Consider the following 11762-nt stretch of genomic DNA (forward strand, 5'->3'; position numbering starts at 1 on the left):
GTTGCAATTTTCCATTCCTTCGCAAAGCTAGGACAATTCTATTGGAAATGTCCATGGAAAAACTGTAATCTTTTGTAATGATTTTATAAGCTTAGTGTGTGTTCTTTGAAGAATAATGAGGGTTTGTTTATATTTGTTTGGAATTGAGTGTAGGGTACCAAGCACTCATCTCTTCATCAGTGATTGATTTTACCAAAGTCTTTTTGTTAGGAAGCTTACATCTCAATGGAGAATAATTTTGCAAAAGATGCGCCATGAAGAAATATGCTAATTCTAATCCTTTAATTACTTTTTGTGAAGTATATCTTATGTCAAACTCCATTAATCAATGTTCATTTGGCTAATCTTCCTATGAGCAGTAGTCTAGCCATTGAGAACTTGAACGAGTTTACCCTTGAGATGAGAATGACCTTATGTGAGAATAAGTAATGTCGTAACTTCTTTACTACGAACACTAATGAGAGACAGGGGTTCTCAATGGCTGCATATATATTTTCAGCACCAACTAACACCCTGCTGAGGTAGTATAAGCCATTCTCCTATCCTCTTCATTCTCTTGAGTAAGCAGAGCTCCAAGGTATTTCTCTGGAGCTATTGTATATAGGATTAGTAGTTTTCCCAAAATTGCGTTGTTAATACTGATGAGTTTAGTATGTACCACTTGATTTCTTCAAAATCATTTTGGTATTCATCATCCTACTTAACATGGGCATTCTTCTAACTAATTTAGAAAATTGCTTACATATTTATGAAAGGTTGGTGATGAGCCTTTGATTATAAGCTGTCTTCCTTGGAAGAACCTCAGTTATTTCAATGTCTTTGGAGGTGTTATTTCCATGATTTCCTTAGTCTTAGATATCTATTCCTCAGTGCCTCATGATGAATCCGTGGAATTTACCAAACAGCACTCCAATACCACACTTTTATACGATTCATTTTTAGATCATACTTCCTGATGCAATCAAACGCCTTCTTCAAGTCTTTCAAGTGTTGATCTCTTGAGTGTGTTTTACCATCAAGTCATCTACATAGAATTCCACAACTTGGTGAATCAAGTCATCAAAAACTTGGTTATAGCTCTTTGATATGTTGCCCATGAATTCTTTAACCCAAACGATATAACGGTATAGCAGTAGATGCCTATCAGCATTCGGTAAGTAGTGTGTTTCCCATCTTCTTGGTCCATCTTGATTTGGTTGCACCTAGAGAAACCAATAATGAAAGAAAACATCTCATAAGAGTATGCATTATCAATCACGATCTCCATAACATGTAGTGCAAAATCATCCTTGCGACATATTTTGCTTAGGTCCCTAAAATCCATACATATTCCGATCTGCAATTCTTTTTCTTGATAGCCATTATGCTGGCAATCCAATCAAGGTACTTTTCTTCCTTTATGAACCCTGCTTGAATTAGTTTCTTCAATAGATTTTTCCTCGAAGTCAAACTTCATCTTTCATAGTACTTGTTTAACTGGTGAGAAATTCATATTGATGGAAAGCTTGCGCATAGCCACCTCTATATCAAGACATGGTATCTCCTTATAACTCCATGTAAAACAATCAATGTACTCTACAAGGATTCTTTGTATGGTTTCTTTTTCTCCTTGAGTTAATTATGCACTTAAGAAAGTTGGTTTAGGATCATCCTTAATTCCTAAGTTAATTTCCACCAACTTATCAATTGTACTTATCCTTCATCATCTAGGACAATAGGTGCTTTAAGCTTTATACCATTTGTTGGATAACCAACTGTTGTATCCACAACTATATCTTCATCCTTTCCATCTGTTGCATCATCAACTAACACCATGCGACATTCATATCTTTATCTATATGGAAACCCAAGTCCACTCTTTACTCAAGCCTTCTCCTTGTATAGCGCTCTTGAAACGATGTCAAAGTTTCTCAAAGAGAAAATGCCTATCTTTCAAGTGCTTTGAGCCGATTCTAACTTCTTTTACTAATTCTCTTAGCTTAGGAAATAATAGTATGGGATCCTTAAAGGTCAAGGTTCCTTATCCTTTATTATTTTGATTATCAAAAAGCATTCATCTTTAAACTCACTAGGATCAAACTTATAGAAAAGTATTAGTCCCTCCTATTAATGACGAGATCGAACATAGAGATGGATAAGTTGTTCCATTGAGTTAATACTTAACTTATCATGAGCTTTGTAGGGGCCTTCTGGTATATTCGTAACATCAAGTGAGTTTCTACTGGTATGTCATTATTATCTTCTTTTTTCTTAATTAATAGAGTGGAGCTCCTTCTCCAACACAATCATCATTACTTGCCAAAATCTTTTTTTTTTTCTTTCTTTCATGAAAACAAGAAGTTGTGTAAGTGATTTCTACATCTCCATCATCTCCTTCTTCTGAAGACTTCATGTCACTTTCAAAATGGCAAATCAAAGATAAGAATGAAACCTTCTTCTGAGTGATCTTAGTAGTCTTATTGACTTTCATGAGGGTGTCATCTTTGGAAGTAGAAAACTTGCCTCCTTCAAATGAATCCTGAGACTTAAACAAGATGTGCATCTTCACACTCTAGTACTCATAACAATCACCTTTGAATACTGGTAATAAAGGTTGTGAGTGACTCATTGCATTGTCGTTACTCTCAATAAATCTCTTGCAGCTTCTTCAACCAAGCTTGTAATACTACACTATTGGATAATATGAAATGTATTTACTATAGGAAGATAGAAGAGAAGTTTAGTTGAAGTCAAACCAGAAAAAGAGAAAAAGACTTATATTAGCACACAATTTTATGTAGAATCAGACAAAAGAACCAAACTCTCACTTGTTATTTGATGCATTAAATACAAGATAAATTTCATTCAAATTTAAATCCAATCAACAACTACTAATAGACCACTAAGTTTATTGTTGAATTAGCTCCACTAACATGACAACCAATGACTGATCATTTGAATGGGTTATTAACCACATGGTCTTTCCAAGATAGCATCCAGATAACTCCACATCATCTTTGACTATTCAACATAACTATGGAAGAGTATTAGAAGAGTTCAGTTTTCTCATAAGTCTTCACTACTCTTGGCGCCGAGGAGTGCACTCTAGGTCGCCATAGGTTCCTTGAGCCTCCATAAAGTCTTCTTCTCATCCCTAACTAGAGTGTCTATATGGAAGCGTGATTAACTAAGTAAGTTAATTTCAATCTTGTCTGTCCATATAAGAGCCAACCCTTCCCTTTAATTCAGATTATTTACATAAAATAACGATTGGAATTTTAACAAACTCTTAACATTTAGTTATTTGTTTTAAACATAATTGATTATATACTCTAAAATATGGGATCATATAAATACTAATAGTTTTGCACAAAGGTATATTTGGAAATCCTTGAACTACAACTCTAATATTTTTTGACAGTAAAATTATTTGTCATATTTGCACTTAGTTTCCAATTAACTATACATTAAACTAGTTATTGGGGGTTGATAAGTGCTTAATTACACCAACTTTTATGGATTTATTATATGCATTTCTTATATATTTTTTACATGCCAATGCCCGTTTTACGCTCGGTTTGCGTCAAATTATATTTTAGGGCATTTTAGAGGCACTTGATGGTTGAGCAAGCAATTTGAATCATTTTGGGGCCATTTTGAAGACCTTTGAGTCTTATCCGGGCTCCCATGTGCACGTGTACTGAAGTTACGAGGTTCTTGAGCAAGAAAATCAACCAAGTATGCCACTCAAGCGGGGGCATAGGCCGAAATTTGGCCCGCCCCGATTAAAACCCACCGAGTCAGGTGACCCGGTGTTCCGGGCCACCAACCCATAACCAGCCCAGCTACGAGTTAGGCTTTTCCCAACCCGTGACCCGACGGGTCACCCTGGTTCTCTGCCCACCGGGTTGGGCACGATCAACACGGCGGGTTAGGTTCTTTTTTTATGTTTTTATCATGCATTGGTCATGGATTGAACCCATAACCTCTTAGGGGGCGTTTGGTTCGAATGCAGTAATCTGAATAGTGATTTTCAGTTACTAATGTAATTGAAAAATCCATGGATTTAATAATACAGGTCTGATCAAATCTAGTGTTTGGTTAGATATACGTACATACGTGTATTATAGGATTTTGTATTTGATAAAAGATATTTATAAATTTGAAATTAGAAATTTTTTTACATTATAAATATTTTAATGATTTTAAGTACTGTATTAATTAATTTAACTATTAATTTTATTATTAAATTAGTTATTAAATTTATTAGTATATTTATTTATTTATTTTATTATATTTAATATTTTTTAAATTTAAGTTTTAACCCAATAAAAAAAATATTTTGAACTTTTCATATATTTTTAGCATGTTATTAATGATTTTAATTATCGCATTGATCATTTTAACTCTTAATTTTATTATTAAATTAATTATCAAAGTAATTATTAAATTTATTATTAAATTTTATAATTTTTCACTCCACAAAAATATCCATAAATATTTAATCATATTTGTTTTTCTTTAATTGGTCACATATAGGTCACAAGTTATGCATTTGAAGAAATTTAAAGATGAGGGATTTGGTTTTACGCCCAATTTGGCCGTAAAACCAAATCCCTCATTGGATGTAATATGAGTTACATTGGTTTTTGAAATCCTGTGAACCAAACACTGGATTTCAGAAAACCCAGTAACTCAAGTTACATGTAACTCAAAAACCCTCCAAACAAACACTACCTTAATGAAGTTGAGGAAGTCTAACCACTTGATCTATGGACAATTGGTGCTTAGGTAACCTACCAAATATTATTATCTTTTACTTTTGCAATTCATTATTTTTTTTAATATTATTCATCTCATTATTAATATTATTTAAAATGAATGAAATATTTATACCAAATTATTCATATAGAAAATTTTTGTGATACAAGACAACATAATTTAATTTCAATGATATGTACTAGTATAAATATATCACTAATTTAAAACCATAGTCATTTTTACAATAATTTATATATATATATATATATATATATATATATATATATATATATATATATATATATATATATATATACATATTTATGAAATCTCTAAAACTATTATGTATTTTTACATAGTTACTTAAAATTATTATATTATTTGAGATCATAATCAATAAATAATTAACTTAATTTTTTGTTAAATTAATGATAAAGTTTTCATGTCATTTAAAAAAAATTCTTTTAATTATAAATTTGTAACTATTTTAACCTTTATAATATATTTCATTGAAAGAAATCTAAATTGGGATAATTACATTCACTATGAGATAATGTTAACAACTATCTCGTTCAAAGAGAACAATTATTAATTATTAATTTATAGATTTATTATTTCTATATTTGAATATTTTTTTATAAAAGAATACAATTTCCATTTAATAAGATCTCTTCAATTACTAATGTTTTATGATCCATTTTAATCAAATAATTTTTAAATAGATTTACATTTAATCTTTTGTCAACTAATATTCTGGTTTAAAAATAGTATTAAAAATATTCCATAATAAGTCCTTTAAAAAATGAATTGTTAACTATAAAAGTTTTTAATTATGGCAATTTATATGGAATTATCTTAAAATATTTCTGAATTTTAAAAAAATATATTGGATTTTGGAGAAAAAAATAGCCATAGTTTAATAAATAAAAGTTTTTATTATTACAATTTATTTAAAACTATCTTAAATATTTTTTAATTTTGAACATTCGAACAAAAGACCCAATAATGTAACATTAATACTTTATCCAACTAACTAACAAATTTTCTATTGTTAGTATTTGTTTAAAAACTATATAGACAATAACTAAGGCTTACACTATTCAAATTTAGTCCCACATCAACTAATCTAAGAAAAAAGACATGGAAACTATCCATAAAAATAGTCCTAAGTTCAAAACTGTATTTTATGTTTTTATTATCTTTTAAAATTAAATTTTATAATTTAATTTAAAAAAAAAACCTTTGAAACCCGGCGGGCCGGCCTGTGAACCAACGAGTTCTGGCCCTACCGATCGGTTTTGGGGGAGCCCCGTGTTGGGTCCGGGTCACCCATAAGGTGACCTGTGACCGGCTGGGTTGGACGGGCCAACCCGGTCGACGGGCCAGCACTATTGGCCAGGCCGGTTGCAGGTCGGCCATCGGCCAACGCAGACTCGTCTAGTCGGGCCTGCCAGACCCAATTAACCGGCCCATGCCCCCCTCTAACACAGTAGTCCATGCGAGCTCCATGGCCCCACATGGTGCTCGTATGATGTAGGCAAAAGGCCATGTAGCCTCATGGTGCCCATATGAGGGTGCACAGAAGGCCTTGCTGCTCCATGCACTCGCATGACCTCACATGCATTTTCCAGTTTTGTTGATTCAAGTATTTCACATCCCATGAGGTCTCCATGTGCCCACACGACTTAAAATTATAAAAGAATGAAGTTAGGGCTTTAAAGATTATCTCTAAATCTCATTGGGAGAAGACTTTTTTAGGCTAGAATTGAAGTGAATGGAAGATAGATTTGAAAGGGTTAACATTTGAAACTTTAACAAAGAAGAAATCAAAGCATTGCCGCATTTTGGAATTCCTTGTGAGCAGCGTTATTGGGATCCGAAGAGCTTTCTTCACCATTATCAGTCAACTAGGGAGTTGTACAATGAGTTCATACTGTTCTTTTATTGGTTTTGTAACTCCTGTTCCTTTCATGTCGAGCTAACCTCTCAAGGCCACCCGATTCTGATGAACCTTGGGAGGAAAACTTTGTATGATTATTATTTGGCTCATTAATGCATGTTGGCTTTTCTTTGGACTTAATCTTTGATGGTTATTATTTAATTTACAATGGATGGATTCTGTAAGTTAATTATGAATTATATGTGTAGAACGAGATGCTTGCATGTACTAGGTCATGCTTAGATTAATAAAGGATTCATTGTATTTAGACGCCAAAGGTTATAGGTATAGGTAGTCTCCTGCACTAGGGGTTTAACCTAGAATTGAGATTTCATGCGCTCCTAAAATCATAGGGGTGACCAAGAGTTGGTACCTATATAGGAAAAGGATTATTCACCGAAGGTTTTCAGGATAATTTACATTAGAATCTCGCTGTCCAAAAATTGCCAACAACTGCCTTAATTTACTTTCATCCTTGCATTATTTTTACTCCTGAGGTGATTCATACTTGAGGCCTACTTTTTTTATAGAGACTTCTTAATTTTAACTCATTTGGTGGCAATTCTTTTATTTATTTTTTATTAGGTTTGAATAGGACAAGCACTTTCTCAATCCATAAACTAGATAGTAATATGAAAAGGAAGCAATAGTATTTTTTTTAACATTAAGGATATGGTTCTCTCTGGTTTACATAAGGGGGATTTATTACTTGATAACCCATGCACTTGCAACTGAGAGGGTGTCGTGGTACACCTCTCATCAAGGTTTAAACACTGACCATGTTAACATGAAATTTTTATAAGATACTATAGTTTTACAATGTCCGTTGATGAAATACTAACTGCCTCTGATATTCTAGCTCGGGTCACTAAGGCTAAACAAATAAGCTCTGAAATTCTGACACAAGTTACCAAGTTTAAACCAATGATACTTCACTTTGGCCATAGTGAATTGGGAGACATATACATACTTTGGTAGTTTGATAAATTGTTTTCTATTAAATCACTCTGATTTTCTAATTTATATCTTTGAGAAATGTTATACTCTAGTATGTGTTCTATTTGATTCTAAATTTTTGAAACTTGTGATGATCCCAAATGATTTTCACCCCTTTCAAATTAGGAGTAGGGTTAATTGGCGGATGGTTGAGCATGATTTGTTGATTGATAGCTTCTTCTAGTTTAGCGAGTTAATAAAGTTATGCTTTTCTCGTAGACCTTTGACTTTCATGTTAAATAACTATATTTCAAACCTTATTACTTTGAATTGTATGCATTATAAAACTTGAAGTATTTTTGCTTGTGAAATTTATGTTTCCGTTAGATTTTATAATCTACTCTGTGATATGTTTTGAGGCTTTGCATGACTACTTAGTTTCAGCCTAGCAGGTATGTAGCCTTTTATTAATGCACTAATTTTGGGGCATGATAAAAACTCCCATGTATCCCCATTTGCATTGCTTTAACTCCATTCTTCCATGAAGATATGTGGCCTTCGACATTTAGATCAAAGAACCAGACGTGTCACTAGTTGATATACAAAGGCATTGAGCTAGAATGTTGTGTCTTGGAGAAGCATGACACTTTCCTCCAAAATTATAGAAGTTTCTAGCAAATTTTAGCTGAGCAATAAGCATAACAATGATTTCCAATGACTTATCATAATTTTTAATATTTATTAGATGCAAATTAATAAGGGAAAATTACCTAAAAGTCACTAAAAGTTTTAAAATTTCTTACTCAATCCCTCTAACATTTCAATATTCTAGATAATCCTTGAATTTTCCAGACAGATCTCACTATTAACCCCGTTATCTCCCTTCCTGTGTGATACCTAAAATGCCCTTGTGAGATGAGTTAAAACACACACACACTTTTCCCTCCTTGTTACATTTAGCATTAAATGTTGTTATACAGCTTTAATATTGATCAAACCTTCCTAGCAGCTTTTTGTCATATTCTTTTGGTCTTGTTGTACTTGTTATCTTAATTTAGATGTAAGCTCTTCCCTCTCCTCCTTCCTTTTCATGATAAAGTTGCAAAGAAAGCTAGTCTAATCTCTTATTCGTCTCAATCTTTGCGAAATAATATGAAGGAGTTCCCATAATTAGAGGAGCTGTGAGTATATGTGTTATATGTTTTTTATATGTGTCTTACATTTAACATTGACCACAATTATTTTTATAGAGATCACGAAGTTGTTTGCAATTTATTTTGTTGTTGTTTTGGAAAATAATACTCTATGAGGTAATAAGCATTGGGCTCTTGATATCTCTCGAGTGGGAGTAAAGTTTGTAACACCAGATGGTTAAAAAATGATTTATCCCATTGATTCAAAGGAAGACTTTTAGCGCACGTACCACATACACCACATGTGTTAAAGCCCATTACTATATAGCCTATTTACTTTTGTGTCTATATATACTTGTATACATCATGACATGAATGAAATAATCTTCCTCTCTTTATTCATTCTTCCTCTCTTCATTCTCTCTATATTTTAACATGGTATCAGAGAGGGTTGAGAAATTTTAATTCCGGTCATCTTCTCCTATTATCTCCGTCGGTCATCTCAGCTAGTCATCATCGTCATTTTCTTCGGTTATGTCCGCCGGTCTCCGTCAAGTCGTCGACCGTTTTCCTTCCTCCAAGTCGCCGACCTCCCCTAAGACTCGGGCCTTCTTCTTTCTCAAGTCGTAGGCCTCCCTCAAGTCACCGGCCTCCTTCTCTTTCCTCAACTTGCCGGCCTCCCTCAAGTTGGTGGCCTTCTTTTCCCGCAAGTCATCGCCGGTCCTCTCTTTCCTCAAGTTGTCGCCAGTCCTCTTTTCCTTCAAGTCACCGCTCCAGCCTCCCTCAAGACGTTGCGCCGGCTTACGTCGACTTTGCTTAATTCGCCCCCAGCCTTCTCCTTCCTTACGTCGTCGCCCTTCTTGGAATATTATTCAAGAATCTAACACAAACACAAAAAACAAGCACAAAGAGACATCTGCATGGAGACAAGCACAAAAAACAAGCACAGTACCAGCACATAGTGAGGTGCATAATACCGACACAGTGATGGCATACAGTGATGTGCACAGTGACGGTATACAGTGACGCCTACAATGACGTGCATAGTTAAACTATGGGTTTCATTATTTCTCGGTATATGAGCATTCAAGTTCCACAATAAAGGAGATTGTCTCTAGTGAAACATTTAAAATGTGCTTATATTATAAACAATCCAACTGGAAATGGGATATATAACAGTAAAGAAAAATGTCAATCCCAATTCAGTCCTCTAACTCGGTTATTGACAGTGGTGCTCTTCCTCACACCGATATTAGAATTAATGGTCAAAATTATCGTGAGTGGGCATTTTTGGTACGCATGCTTTTATGATCAGTTGGTCTAGCCTCTCATCTAATTGACAATCATCTTTATAAGGCGATGACTACTGCGGCTGTTGTCAAGGTTTGGTGGGTTGTGGATGATTATGTTATGGATATCCTGTGCATGAGTACTGATGTTTCCATCAGGATGAGCTTTGTCGATCATTTATCGGCAAAAGAAATTTGAAACTATCTTCAACAGCGCTATCAACACACCAGTGAAGCACTCCGGTTCTCCCTACTACAAAACCTGCATAGTCTTCAACAACATGATCTATCAGTGGAGGAATTCTACACAGTATTCACTCGTGTATCAGGTCAATTGGATGCTATGGTACCAAAGGAATGTTATGGTTGCAATAATTGTGCCGCAAAAGAAAAACATGAGCAGCAGAACCTCATGTTTCAGTTTGTGATGCGTCTCCAATTTGAGTTTGAGCCGGTACGCATTCAGCTTCTTGGACATACTCCTCTTCCTACGTTTGCTGAAGCACTTGCCGCTTTGATTGCTGAGGAGACAAGTCTTCGTGCTCTTGTTACTACTTCAGTGATTTTACACACTGTTTTGCAACTTTTTATCGACCTACGGTGATCAAGGGTTCTTCTTTTGTGGACGCTATTGTCTACACCCATTGCAAGAAGATAGGTCATCATGCTTAGAACTGTTTCAAGTTAAATTTTAATCAGCTTATTGAGTTTCGGGTCAAGCGCTCCTCTGGATCTCGTTGCAGAGTTGCTCTTGCCGATTTTCTTGTTCTAACCCTCCCGTCCGTACATCTAAATCCACTGCCTCAATGTTAGCATTAGGTACCACTACTTCCTCTTGGGTTTTTAGACTCAGGAACTTCTTTTCACATAACCTCTGATGGTTCTCAGCTTTCATCCTGCAGACCTGTTCCTGATGGTACATATATTCAGACCGCTGATGGAAGTTCATGTTCTGTCTCACATCAAGGGATTCTTTCTACCTCTCAAATTCCTATTCTTGATGTGTCCCTCGTTCCTTAGCTGTCTATGAATCTTATGTCTGTTGGTCAACTCACCGACCTTCACTGTTTTGTTGGGTTTGATGATTCTTCTTGCTATGTGCAGGACCGTCGGACCAAAGCTGTGATTGGTACTGACCATCGCCATAGTGGTTCTCGTGGACTTTACATTTTAGAATGTCTTTCTCTTCCTCTTTCTTCCACTATGACTATGCTCTCCACTGATCTTACTTCCATGATCCATGTTCAGGGATCTGTTTTTCCTACTTCTGCTATCTTTCCACAGTGGCATCATCGCCTAGGTCATCTATGTGGATCACATTTGTCTTTCCTTAGTTCATCAAGGTGTCTTGGGTCGTGTGTCTATTGATGCTGGTTTTCATTATTCGGGTTTTAAGCTTGGCAAGCAAGTACAACTCTCATATTCTGTAAGCATCTCTAAGTCTAATCGTCCTTTTGATTTAGTTCATTCTGATGTTTAGGGTCCTGCGCCTTTTACTTCCAAAGGTGGTCACAAGTATTATGTCATTTTCATTGATTATTACTCTAGATATACCTGGGTCTACTTCATGAAACATCGATCTCAGTTGTTATCTATCTATCAGTCGTTTGATAGCATTGTTCACACTTAGTTTTCTACTGCCATTCATGTTTTTTGTTCTGATTCTGGGGGAAAGTATCTGTCTACTGTTTTTCATCAATTTCTCTCATTTGAGGGTACTCTTCC

This window comes from Dioscorea cayenensis, chromosome 19 (genome assembly GCF_009730915.1).
Source record: "Dioscorea cayenensis subsp. rotundata cultivar TDr96_F1 chromosome 19, TDr96_F1_v2_PseudoChromosome.rev07_lg8_w22 25.fasta, whole genome shotgun sequence".
Classification (NCBI taxonomy): Eukaryota; Viridiplantae; Streptophyta; class Magnoliopsida; order Dioscoreales; family Dioscoreaceae; genus Dioscorea; species Dioscorea cayenensis.